General features: G+C 40.6%; 2 protein-coding genes across 4 annotated transcripts in view; one reads left to right on the top strand and one right to left on the bottom strand.

Annotated features, from left to right (window-relative positions):
- LOC311001337 (butyrophilin subfamily 3 member A2-like) overlaps nucleotides 1-14,081 on the top strand; it is a 207,195-nt gene that overhangs the window by 129,398 nt on the left and 63,716 nt on the right. The gene's annotated exons all lie outside the window — the stretch shown is intronic.
- LOC311001384 (uncharacterized protein) overlaps nucleotides 1-14,081 on the bottom strand; it is a 104,551-nt gene that overhangs the window by 63,203 nt on the left and 27,267 nt on the right. Inside the window, exon 3 of the mRNA XM_083992469.1 lies at nucleotides 9,453-9,548. The gene's annotated coding sequence lies outside the window, so the exon portion shown is untranslated. The remainder of the gene's footprint in view (nucleotides 1-9,452; nucleotides 9,549-14,081) is intronic.

Below are 14,081 nucleotides of genomic sequence, written 5' to 3'. Positions count from 1 at the left end.
TACAAAATAATCGTATTATGTATCAGGAAAAAACTGAATTTATCAACGATTGAAAAATCAAGTAATGTTATCTGGCTTTTTACTCTTTTTTTAAGTACATTTTTTTGGCATTTTTTGCCTTTATTTGATAGCACACAGTATAGGAAAGGGGGAGGCAGAGAGAGGGCGAATTACATGCAGGAAAGTTCTGCCCGATGCGGGATTCGAACCGGGGACGCCTGCGTTGAGGACCGTAGCCTCTACATGGGGCGGCCGCCTTAACCACTGCGCCACTTCCGCCCCTTTACTCATTTTTTAACCTCTACAGACACAAGTTATTAGTTTATTTGTTAGTTATGCTTATTTTTATTTGTCTGATCCACTCTGGACGACTGTATCTTCTAAAGATCTTTGAGTTCTGTCAGATTATTCTATATTGCTAATTTTCTTGATTCTTCTGTCTGTATTACTGTGCATTCAATTTTTCACTCACCTATATAAATTCTCTCTTCAACATGTTCAGGTGGCTCAGTGATCCTGGAGAGTCCTGCTCTTCCTGTGATGGAGGGAGATCCTGTGACTCTGCGCTGCAGAAACAAGACGACTTCCACCAACCTGAAAGCTGTTTTCTACAAAGACAACGTCACACTGAACAACAGTGCTGCCATGGAGGTGACGATGAACGTCTCCAGGTCTGATGAAGGACTGTACAAGTGCAGCATCCAGGGAGCTGGAGAGTCACCAGAGAGCAGACTGACTGTCACAGGTGAGATGGTTTCTAAATAAAAGCCTGCCATTTGATATAATAATATAGTCATGTCGATAGAAAGCTGAATCATTCACAGTGTGAGTTTATAAAAACTTTATTACGGAGGAAAGCCTGACCCCCGATTTCCACTGGATCCGTCGCCGCTCCATTCCGACTCCATTGTGTCTCCGGTCCGTCACAGTGCCGGCATCCAGCAGAAATACACAGCAGGTCTATGTTTGCCAGACGACGGAGCCATCATGCATCAATTCAGGGTGATTAGATTATGTTTATTAATGCACTCAATTTCAAAATAAAACACAAAAACAAACTTTCCAATCATAAATCATCACTTTGTCAAGATTAGTTTCATCTGAAAGCACGAGCAACAACTCATCAATCAGAGGGACCTGAAGCGAAACGGGACGTCATGGATGAAAAAATATTTATTAATCATGGAGGTGAAAAACCACTATATTTTAAACTGAACGTTAAAAAACATACCACAGAGTAAGTAGCATGGCAGAAAATCAACCTCAGGAAGACAGTTCTCCTGTGGTCGGAGATGCAACGCATCCAGTGGACGAAACAGAGCAAAACCGTATCGGAGTCGGAACGGAGCGGAGATGGATCCAGTGGAAATTATTTCACTTTGTTTCAGTGGTGTTGATGGTCAGCGCTGAAGGTTTTAGATAAGATAAAAATGTGTTGCAGAAGGAGACAACAGTGAAATAATATAGAACACAGATAATAAATACAGAAATAAAAAAGAGCAATATTTGTAAGAAAAACATGTGCATTTCCAGTATTGTGTGAAAATATATACAAAAAATTATCAATTCTGAACAGTTATAGGCTACTATGGGTAATTGTGAGTATGTATAGGAATAACCATATATGTACATTCCAATATATTATGTAAAACATATGTACAGTCCAGTGAAAAAAATTACCACAAAGATTCATTTGGATGCACTGATTCTGTCAAGATCAGTTTGTAGCTTGAGGTATATAGTAACATTTTCCACTATTCCTTCTGTTAAGTCATGTTCCTTTTTATTTCTTTCTGTCATCTTTGCAGACACTTCTCTCTTCTCAGACAACTTCCATGTCGCTTATCTTGTGAGGACTGTCTTCATCATAGTGGCGCTGGCCCTGCAGCTGCTGCTGCTGGGAGGACTTCACTTTGGGAAACTTGGACGTTCACGGATAAAACTCGAGAAGACTAACTCTTGAAGGACACAAAAACGGTTGTGTTTTAATTTGATCTACTGTATGTGTGTGTGACTTGAGGTTTTTGTGCTGGCTGTTGTCTCCAAGGTGAAAAACCACAGAGAGAGGTGACATGTACACGTAGGTCTGTCAGAGCGTCTTCAGGGTTTTATTTAGATGCTGCAGATGCAGTTTGTCATTAAAACACATTTAGTCACATGAGAAACTAAAGACACAGCCACAGTTTTAACCAAGCTGAGAATAATAAAGACCAGCTGTGGTGAAGACTGTTGTTCTGCTGTTGTTGTGTGGTTATCATGTAATAACCGTCTGTTGTAATTAACATGGTTTCATCTGCTTTTACTTCCTGGTTTAGAAACCTGGACCAGGCCTTAAGCCCCGCCCACTTCCTGCTCACTCCAGGTTGACAGGTGAAACAGCATCAGGTTGTCAGCTGATCTGTTGTTTTTGGTGTGTTGTTGTTGTGTTTCACACCTCTGTGGGAAATAAACTTATCACTTGACTCATTAAGACTCAACGTCCAAAAGAAACAGTTTGAAGAACCGTCACTAGAAGTCACACATCAACTATTCATATAAAGACACTTGTTGGTTTTAGATGCTGCAGATGCTGCTGATAATTTGAGCTTCTCACATACAAACCACATGAGAAGATGTTTTTAGCCAGTGGAGAGACGTGACACAATTTGACCTGAAACTTTACAGAACTTATCCAACCGTTTTTTTATTCATAAGAACAAATTCAGTGTCTCAGGTATTGGAACAGATTTACTGTAAAACTTGTAATGAAGCAGCAAATACATGACTCCCCTTATAATTAAAGGATTGTACCGCTTTGATAATGTCTGTGTGATACTTTTAGTCTGATGTTTTTCACATTGACGGGAGATTATTGTGTCTTTTATTGTGGGTAAAAGCAAAGTGGAAGTTTATCTGGACTCCACACAGAGAAATAATAATGTAAAGTGTTCATAATGTGAGACTTTATGTATAAACAAACACACGTTCTATACAACAGTTGAACTGATTTTATTTTTATTTTTTAACAAAGACCTAAAGTCACAGTTCAATATAAACATAGTCATCATCTACTACATCTTTACAAATTCCACATATTTTCTTAATTTCAAAAGAAAAATGAATAAGTTAAATAAGCAATCATTTAAAAAACCAAACATCTTTAAAGGAACTATATGTAAGAAATGCTCAGCAATTAATCATAAAATCACGCAATATGTCACCAGAGACTTTAGTCTTATAAGGAAACATGTTAATTTGAAACTCTGATCTATCTGACAACAATAGTACAGCCAGAATATCCACATTTAAACATTTTATTTGCAGCCTGCAATCATGTTTATGTTTTGATGTTGTGTTTTGGCCTGTTGCACCACCCACCGCTCTCTCCCAATCACAGAGTCGGTGACATTTCGGCCTCCGGGTTGCCAGTTAGGCAGCAGGCTACCACTGAGCTGCAGCTTATTATATCACATTTCCTTGATAGGAGAAATCAGCGGCCTGTTACTCTGTCGTCTGATACTCCGCCATCAGAGCAATAAAACAGTCAAAGCTAAATATTCATCAACAACCTGCTGAAACTACAGAAATGTGAACACATAGGAGATATTTTTACTATGATAACAGATATAGATGTACTGCTGCTTCATAGCCTCTCTGCATATAGTAACTAATGTAGTTTTAGAGAGGCATGAGCATCTTTACTTTGAGACTGTGAGTGAGTCTCGGGGTACCATAGCAACAAAGCTGGAGCAGAGCAGAGGTTAGTGTGTGGATATCTGGCAACACACTGCAGTGTTTTGACTTTGACTGCAGCAACAGATTTATCCACAGTCTTACGCCAGGTTCACACCGGACGCGGAAGCGCCGTGAAGCGGAGCGGCCGCGGAAATCGCGCGCGAGCCGCGTCCCTCCAGTTCACACCAGACGCTGATTTCTCCGCGGCGGTCGCAAGCGCCTCTGCTGCTCAGCTGTTGTTTACTCACATTCAGAGCTGTTTTTTTTACATCATGGATAAGTAAATAACCTCATATAATTATAACACCATGTGCTGTGGGTCAAACAACTCCCTCCACTTCCCAGATTAATTTCACGTCGTCTTTCACTTGACAACAACTCGTCTCTGCCTCCCTCTCTCGCTCTTTCCCTGTTTGTTTGTGTGTTTTGACCCCCCCCCCCCCCCCCTGCAGCCAGCCCACTCCGTGTCTCCCTTTCGTGTGTGTGTTTTCATCTCTCTTGCTCTCTGTTGAGAGTCTGTTAAATATAAATAAGATCGCATTTGTCAATCGCTGTATTTTATTTTGAAAAGTGTTTTATTTTGTAAATTGACCGGATTCTCTCGTTGTTTCATGTGTGACTTCCTGCCAAGATTGACGCGATTGCTCGCGGCTCGCGCACAAAATAGAACAGACGCCGAAACGATAACTGCACAGCGCGAGTGATCGCGGCGCTTTGCGGCGCGTCGCGTCTGGTCTGAACTACAACCTGTTAACTTGGGCGCCGAAGGGAAGCGGTCTCCGTTCCGCGGCTATTCGCGGCGCTTCGGCGTCCGGTGTGAACCCGGCGTTACTGTACATACAGCTCCTTTAATTGAAGTGTTTGTAAAAATCATCTTTCTTGTATTTCATCGTCTTCACCTCTGACCTCTCTGCTCGACTCCACCACAAAATAATAACACAAGAAACAACAACCAACAACAGTGAAGATAAAACAACAACCTGCATCATGAAACCACATAAAGACACAGGAAACATGAAGATGAAACTGAAAACACTTTCACACTGAAGATTTAAAAACATCTTCAATTCTAATTCAGCAGATTTCTGGTCTGACACACAGATTTTGGACAGTTTCTCCAGATTATCATAATCAATATTCTATTGACGGATGAATCAGTTCTTTACATTGATCTATTCTTTGTTTCTCATGTGTATGAGCAGTAATGACTTTACTGTAATGTGTCATTGTTACAGAGTGTTGTGTTGTTGTGTTATTATGTGTGGAAGTTCATAAAAACCTGAAACACAATATTAAACTACATCAGCAAACGTCTTCAGTGTTATGGACGAGTAGATGTCGCCACAGGCTGTAACAAAAAAGCAAAAAACAGGTTGTGGATGAGATGAACATAATATAAAGCAGAAAGATATGATGTAATAACATATTAGAGTATATAATGTAACATGATGTCAGACCTCTCCACTGGAGTTTATAAGTGTTGCTTTGACCAGATCTCCAGTTTCCACTGAGTTTTTGTTGTGTATGTTTTTCATCCAGATCTGTGAATGTAGAGTTAGAGAAGATGAAAGCTGTGAATTGTTCTCTCCATGACAGAAACCCTGTGTTCACCTGCAGCTCTTTGACATATGAAGTGTGTTTGTCACACAGAGTGCAGCTCAGGCTGTGAGGAAAGTCCTATCATGTTTCTGTTGCTCTGTGGAAATTGTAGAGTCTAGTGCAGAGGTCGGCAACCTGCGGCTCCGGGGTCCCTCTGCTCTGCTGGCTCGTGGTTTAGAGAGGGAAAGCTCTTTTTGGAAAAAAAGGATAGGCTAAATAATAGTAATAATAATGAATTTTTATTTCTTTGTGACATTAAAAAAATAACTTGTTTCAATATTTTGTTGATCAAAATATGCGTCACAGGTTTTTTCCTCCATGAACTAAAGAAAAAGTAAAAAAGCTTGCATCTCACAGATGAGAGTTTGCAATCGTGAAAATCAAAGTGAGGTCTTACAGCCCGCGCAGTGAAGTTCAGAGGCAGTAAACACAATAACCGGGTGAGAGAAATTATTTGATGAGCTATTATATCTGAAAATATTTATTTCAATATCGGACCCTGAACCGATGTATTTGAGTGTCATATTAAGGTTGACGGCTGCTGTATGGCATGGAAATCAAGGAATGATGGAATACTGAAATAGACATTATATAAACTGGCATGTTTTGGGGCTGCCCTTATTAATGAAAGAGACTGCTGCAGCTGAACCTACAATTTCTCTGCCTATCTGAGCCAGCAAGCATGTGTGTCTGTGCATGGGGGCCGTTCAGATGTAGTGTCTTCAGTGCGCACAGATCACAGATAAGATTACTTTCAATGTAGGATGCGTGTCATGCGGCTGGATGTGGCTCCGAATGGGTTTTGAGATGGTGGGAAAGGGCCCAACCGGCTCTTTTAATGCAAAGGGTTGCCGACCTCTGGAAGAGTGTTTGTAGAGGTTTGACCGTCCATCACTTCCCCAGCTTCATGGATGTGAAGCAGTAAAAAGTTAGAATGTCACTTTAAGCAGGAAATTAGGAGGAAAAAACAGAGAAGAGCTGCATCAAGAAATATAAAACAACTTTTAACAACAAGTGAAACTCACACTGAACGTCCTCCCTGGCTCCAGTGCACGCTCTTCGAGTGTGAAGGTCTCTCTTTTCTTGGTAAACTCCAGATCTAACGTCCAGTTGTTCAGCTGCATGTACTTTTTGAAGGAAAGTGGATCATGTCAAACAGGATGTGACAACATGAGACTGACTAAATAACCATGAAGGACAATAATCACTAAACTTCACTAAGAGTTTCTTCTTGTTGATAAAGGAGAAGCTCAGCTCAAATCCAGCTTCTACTGGGAAACACACATTTCTTCTCTGATCTTCAGACAACAACTTTACCTCAGAGGAGTTGTTTCTGAGAATAACTCTTTCTCCATATTTGTCAGTGATAATGACGTAGTCTTTGTCTGGTTCCTCCTGTCCCTGGTGGCTGGATGTCTGATGGAGGAGGAAACATCCAGTTAGATGTGTGAAGCAGTGAGTGGAGGTGGATGGAGGAGAAGATCAGCTGGTCTGTTTCCTTCAGTCATGTTGTTTATCTGCATGTTTTACTCTCTGACTCCTAAACCTCCACCAACTCCACCAACATGATGTTTACCACCAAAACCACAAGAGTCCACTTCAGGAGCTGCTTCCTTCACAGTCTGAACAGTGAAACTCAGTCTCTCTGCTCCACTCAGCAGCCATCCTGACTTCTTCATCACCATCCTGTTTCATAGTCTTCCTCATTTAGACCGTGTGCTCACAGTGTCAGCCATATTGTTCTTCTCCCCCGCAGACACACACACCTTTATAGCGACTGGTGTGTTTAATGCTGCTGACCTGGGTTATTTTGGTTTTATAAATCCAAATTAATTGAGTTAATACAGTTGTTCAACATAATGTTGCTTCAGATTCTCTACAGAGCTGACTAATACCTGAAACACAATCAGTCACGTCATTAGATTCCTGTGTGTAATGAACCTAGTTTACTACTACAGTAAATAATTTGACCCTTAGTAACGACCTAGCAACAGAAAGGATTTTCTAGTTCCAGATGATGAACTCTGAGCTGATTTTTTAAGTTATAGTGCCGACACAAGTTGATGGAGAAAGTCGAACTTTTTCACTGCGGCCAAAATTAGTGTCTCTCCGACTTTGTACACACACGGCAGGGAAAACCCTCTGTGCTCTAACGGTGCAGTTTGCAGCATATTAAAGCAGAAGTTAGCGGAAAATTTGTGTTAATATAAGTCTTAAATAGTTGTATCTTCCGACGGCGGACCTCTCTGTGTGTGCAGTCAAGGGATGTGTGTGAATGTGGTGACGTAGGGACGAGGACCAATAGATCCATGACGAGCGCGGGGGCTGCTAACTAATGAAGTTAGCCAAAACGACCGAATCACTTACTTCTGCTTTAACTAAGAAGTATTCTAATTGCTCTATAAATGTGACTTTGACAGAAACTTTGCCACAGAAATGGCGGAGTGCTGTCATGCTGATTTGAGTATGTCCTAAATTTCTTGTTGACCAATCAGATCTCTTGGTTGGAACATTCAGTTAATACAGATGTTCAATATAATGTTGATATGGAGGAAGCAGAACTGGGGCCGTATTCCTAAAGATTCTTAGTGCAAAGACTTGCTCCTAGTGGCCAAATTCTAAGAAAATTCTTAGAATCATGATGTTTTCTTAGAATTTCTCCTAAAAGTTAAGAGTAGATCCTAGTAAAGATAAAAGCTATTCCTAAAGAATCCTAGCTGTTAAGAGAGCTCCTAAGGTGGGATCTGTTACGAGTAGGGAAGAGGACTTTTAAGTGGCTTAGGAGTTCCCTAAGCAGAGGACAAAATGGTGGACAGAAGAGGCAGGAGAGATATTCTCCAAACACTGGATGACAGTGAATTAATGAAACGCTACAGATTGTTCCTGTTCCTCTGTCCAGTTGGGTTTCCTTGTTCTTTTCTTCTCCATTGCTGTTCACTGGTTTGTGGTAGATTTCAAAGCCAACCAACACTGCTTCTTATAGGCCGGTCAGCAATCACAGACACTGATTAAAGCTGAGCCATTTTACCCTTGTTAATACCAAATTGAGTTGGAAAGTTGAAAGTGCAAAAATTACCAGCATGGTAAGCAAATAAATCTAAGTTTCACTATGTGAATACTGTGCAAGTTTTCACACATTTTGTAGGATAATTTTAAAGTATAGCTTACTATTCATTTAACAGATATTTTCTTTTATGTGAAATAATTTTTACAATTACACAGTCTTCATAAGATTGGATTTTATGGTTAAATTTATCGATTTGAGGGTCCATCCTTTGCCCATTATCACCAAAAGTATATTTTTTTATCTAGCTTTTTTTTAAAGTATATTTTTTGGGCATTTTGGCCTTTAATTGACAGAACAGTTGAGAGAGAGACAGGAAATGGGAGGCAGAAAGACATGCAGGATAGGACTGCTCCACAAGGGATTCGAACCGGGGCCACCTGCAGTGAGGACTATAGCCTCAACAAATGGGGCGGGTGCTCTTTATCTAACTTTTAGGATCAACCAATCACAGCGTTTGAAATGATGACTCATACCTAGCAACGGGGGTCAACCACACCTCCTCACTAAGATAGGAGTTTCTGTCCACTCCTTGCTCAGAGTTCTCTGAGAGTGTTGTGGAATCACTCCTAAGCTAAATCTCCTTGCTAGGAATTTTTAGGTTAAGTTAGGAGCTCTGAGAGGATTCTTAGAATCTTTAGGAATATGGGCCCAGATTCTCTACAGAGCTGACTCCATTGTGATTGAATGTGTGACATCTACTTTTCTACTTTGAGTTTGACATGAGGACAGACTTGATGTAGAGCAGCTTCACACACACGTGGCTCATATAGAAAACCTGATGTGTGTCACTGCACATACACTCACTCTGTAAAGCCACACCCACACATGCACCACAAAATCCACCACTAGTGCCACATAAAATGCACAAAATCATTATTGATTATTATTTTATTATTATATTCTACCCTGTTACAAACCTCCTCCCTCTTCTTCTTCTCTTCCTGGAGCTGCTCCTCCAACTGGGAGGAAGGACAGAGAAGAAGAGAGATGATTGATTTGATTTAGTGAATGAAGACACAACATTTAGGTCTGTGTGGATTCTCATCTCAGTTTAGTTGTTGAACAGATGAACCTGTTGGTTCTTGGTCTCCAGCTCCTTCTTCTGTCTCTGATGTTCATCTTCATGTTTCTTCTTCTCTTCCTGGAGCTGCTGGAGTTCATCTTGTTTCTGTTTCAGCTGAGAGGAACGAGAACAGAGCAGAGATGAGATGGAGAATTAGTTTATCACTGAGACATTTAATAGAAAAAAATAAGCAGCAGTGACAGTTAATAATGATCAGATGAACCACCTCTTTCTTCATCTTCTCCATCTGTTTCTTCATCTTCTCCACTTCTCCCTCAGCTTCCTCCTTCTTCCTGTTGGTCTCAGCTTGGTTTGTCTCCAGCTGGGATTGAACAGAGACATGGACAGAGACTCAGTGTTGGACCAGCTTTGTCTTAAAGACATGAATGTGACACATGACTCAGTGGAGACACTCAGCTGTCTTCTCTTATTGTTACAAACATGTGGACTGGAGGAAACTAAGAAAACCACTGATTGAACAGATGAACCTGTTTGTTCTTGGTCTCCAGCTCCGTCTTCTGTCTCTGATGTTCATCTTCTAGTTTCTTCTTCTCTTCCTGGAGCTGCTGGAGTTCATCTTCTAGTTTCTGTTTCACAGAAAAGAACAAAGATGAGATTGGTTTTTAATCATTACTATTATTATTATTGAGTCACTTAATATAAAGCATGAAGTGTTGTAAATAAAGTTGGGATAAATTTCCACCTGGTTCTGTGGATGATATGTTTTAAGGTGTTTGTTTTAGATTCAATTCCTGTTCACTTTCAAGCTGTTAGATCTGTGCTGGAGAACCTCAGGGCAACAGAAACTGTTAAAAAGAGGCTCAATACATTTAATTGTTTTCCCTAATTTTAATTCTTTTCATACTCTTATTTTATCAGATTTGATCTTTATGTATGTTAAAGGGACAACGAGGAGTTTTGGAAAAGCAAAGTGTTTTCACACTACATTTATGAGCCTCCATGCGCACCGTATAATTCTTCGACCGGCGCAAGACAGACTCATGTTTTCATTCATCAAGAATTAAAGTCAGAGGTTCAAAGAGGGTTACCGTCGTAGTTCCGACCATAAACGGCAATACGGTCGTTATTCTCATCAGCGTCCGCAAAACCGAAAGTAAGGAAACGCTGGTCGGCTCGCCCAGCGTTTCCACCATTAATTAAAATAACAAAATAGCGATAGAGACAAAATGATATATTTATCGAAAATGGAGCCATTAACAAGTGTGGGTAGCGTAGATTCATCCATATTAACGTGAGACTTTTTTATAACCAGATAGAAACTCCTCATTGTCCCTTTAATATTGTTTTCCGTGCTCTAATCTTGTTACCTTTTTATCCCACTCTTTTAGTTATTTTAAATCCTAGTGTTTATTTATTTACTTTCATAAGATAACTTATTTTTAGTCTAGTTATTAACTTCTATGAGATAAAGGGTCTTCTACTTCTTATCATATTTGACTGTTTTGGTCTTTTAGTTCTCCAGTGTTTCCTCATGGGGACTGCCACACTTTTTGGCCTGGGTTAGGGCTCTGCACATTGGTTTTGAGTCTGCCTGTCTGCCCTGTTCGGGGTGGTCTCAAGCCTCAGTGCCCTGTCTCTTCACTGACATTGAGTGTGTATAAGGGTGTGTGTGTGTGTGTGTGTTTGAGTATGTGGGTGTGTGTTTATGTGTGTCTGTAAGTGTATATACGGGGGCTGGGAGGGTTAGGTTTTGCTCACTTTCTTTTTTCCTTTCTTGCAATGTTTTTAACCTTATGAAGCACTCTGTGTTGGTCCAAGTGTGAAAAGTTAATAAAATAAAGTTGAAGATGAAAATCCTCAGGTGTCTCCTGAACAGTTTTTTCCAAGAGAAAGTTGTGTCCTCTCTCTGTGCTGTATGAATCTGTCTGTGTAGGTTTTTTGTGCTGAGTTTCCTCTGCTCAGTCACATCTGGACCATGTTCACTTACTGGAGAGAGGTGAGACCTGGTTGAAGCAGCTGGACTGCTCTGCAACTGAGGCTGGAAGGAAATACAATCTGATTTAATATGTACATGCAACACTTCATACACATACAAGGGGATTTTGGATTTCTTTGTTTTGTTTTTGCTGCGGTCACTGTTTGTAATGACACACTCAACAACAGAGCTGTGAGATGGAGATGGATCTCAGGGAATACAGTGAGTCGAACCTCCACTGTCTGCAGATCCACCTCCATCCTCTGATCCTGATCCGGGATCTGGATCTAGTATTTAAACTGGAAAAGATAAAGACCTTTGATAAACGTAATACCCCATACCCTTCTGTTCTGTTAATTTCCCGCTTAAGAGCCTCCAGAAGGGGGCGGTGCGTGGCGCAGTGGTTAAAGCGGCCGCCCCATGTAGAGGCTACAGTCCTCAACGCAGGCGTCCCCGGTTCGAGTCCTGCGTCTGGCAGACCTTTCCTGCATGTCATTCCCCTTCTCTCTGCCTCCCCCTTTCCTGTCTATCTCCACTATGCTATCAAATAAAGGCAAAAAAGCCAAAAAAATATACTTAAAAAAAGAGCCTCCAGAAGTATCTGGGTTATTTAATGACAGAGCAGAGTTTGGAGAGGAGGAACAGACACAGAAGAAGAAAAGTTAAGAGAAAGATGAGTTAAACCTTCATCTCCAGCTCATTCTCCAGTTTCTGCAGATTCTGATCCAGGAGCTGCTGCAGCTCACTTTGTTTGAATACAAACTAAAGAGAGAAGACAAAGAGACAAGATCAGAGACTAGTATTAATGTTAAATAACAAATGGAGACAACAAATAATTAAAGCTGCTGTGACCGAATGAACATCCCTCATGGAAAAACTGACTGCTCTGAAATTACATTTATAGTGACAGACCTGGGCTGTCTGAACGTATTGGTTTATTTTTCTGTCTGATCATAATACATGTTGAATCCAAAAAAAACATAATACTGACAACTTTTTTTTTGTTTTTACTTTTTTTCTGTGTTACTTTCTCAAATCAAATTGTTTTTGTCTAAACCTAACAATGTGATTTTGTGACAGTTTGCCTTCAACATTTGTTCCATTCTGTGTTTGACAGGAAAAGGTAGATGTCAAAGCAAACTAAACAAAAATCTTCTGAACCTGCTTGATCTTGGTCTGGAGCTCAGTCTGCTTGGTCTTCAGCTCCATCTTCAGTCTTTCTACTTCCTGCTCAACTTCCTCCTTCTCCTTCTCCAGTTTTTCTCTGGTTTGACCCTAGATCAGAAGAAGAACATGTGACTGAACTGACTGTCCAATGACTCATATAGAAACAAATGCAGCATCAGGTCGTTGCTGAACTGTTCTGTGTCTTGTGGTTGGTAACAGGGGTAGGATTAGATAAGTTTATACTTCTTCCTACTCCTTTTCACTCATGTAAACTGCGTTGCTTATGAGATGTTGTGTATACATTTTTCTGTTCACTTATTATATTATTATTTTATCTTATTTATTTTATTTTTTTTACACTGTCGTTTACATGATCGAAATAAAGATATCAATCAATCAATCAATCAATCAATCAAACATGTGGTTTCTCCTCAGAGGAGACTGAACCAGTTCAGATGTTGTGTTGATGAAGTTGATGAAGAAAGTGAAGCAACAAGCAGCAGAGAATCAGTCTGTGTCTCAGTGTTGATCTCATTCACAGTCTACAGCTGAGAACAGCTGATGAGATCATCAATGACTTTGGTGTTTAGTTCATGAGGAACATCACAGAGTTTCACTGGGTTCATGACGTCAGGACTTACTTGATGAACGCTGTAAGCACTTGGTGTGTTTCTGATCTTCTGCAGCTGTGAGGGAGGAGGGAGAGACAGACAGAGACATGATGACCACTTTAAAGTCTCTGTTCAGTTCTACAACCCAGGAGCTCATTAGCCAGTCTGAGACATCATGTCACTGAGTGGAGGTGAGATGAAGAACCTTGACTATGTACAGACTCAGCGGCCACAGCCTGGCTTTAGAGAGCGGCCGCCACAGACAGACCTGGCTGCCCAGAGACGAGCGCCTCTGTCAGCTCTGTCCACACAGACAGGTAGAGACAGAGCAGCACTTCCTGCTGCACTGTGACTCATACACACACATCAGAACACAGACATACACTAACATCACACTAACAACACCCAACTCTCAGACCAGGACAAATTCTTCATCTACTGGGAGAACAAAGAGCCACTGCTTTAGAAGCAGCAAAATATGTTTGTGCCTGTCACAAAAAGAGAGAAGAGCTGCTCAATATGAGCAGCTGCTCCTGCTCCTGTTGAGTTTTACCTGCTTAATGATATCTACACTGTTTGTTCATTAGTATCATCTTTATTATTATATTATCTGTTTATTTATTTATGTTGTATGTGTTATTTTACCATTTTTGTAACTCTTTGGCAATATTGTAATGACAGTCATGCCAATAAAGCTTGTGAAATTGAATTGAATTGAAATTAAAGAAAATCAACTAGATGTGAATCAATGCTGAAGGATCGATATGAAGAAATAAACCTCGGAGTTCTTGATTTTCAGCTTCTCCTTCAGCTCCTCCAGCTCGTCCTCCGTCCTCTGAGTGTCTTCACTGAGCTGCAGCAGCTCAGCTTGTTTCTTTATAATCTGGGAGGAGAGAGAAGATGAAGACCAGATGACAGACATCT

Source organism: Trachurus trachurus, assembly GCF_905171665.1.
Source record: "Trachurus trachurus genome assembly, chromosome: 18".
NCBI lineage: Eukaryota > Metazoa > Chordata > Actinopteri > Carangiformes > Carangidae > Trachurus > Trachurus trachurus.
Note: the sequence above shows the minus strand (reverse complement) of the source record. Positions and strands in the feature narration are given on the sequence as shown.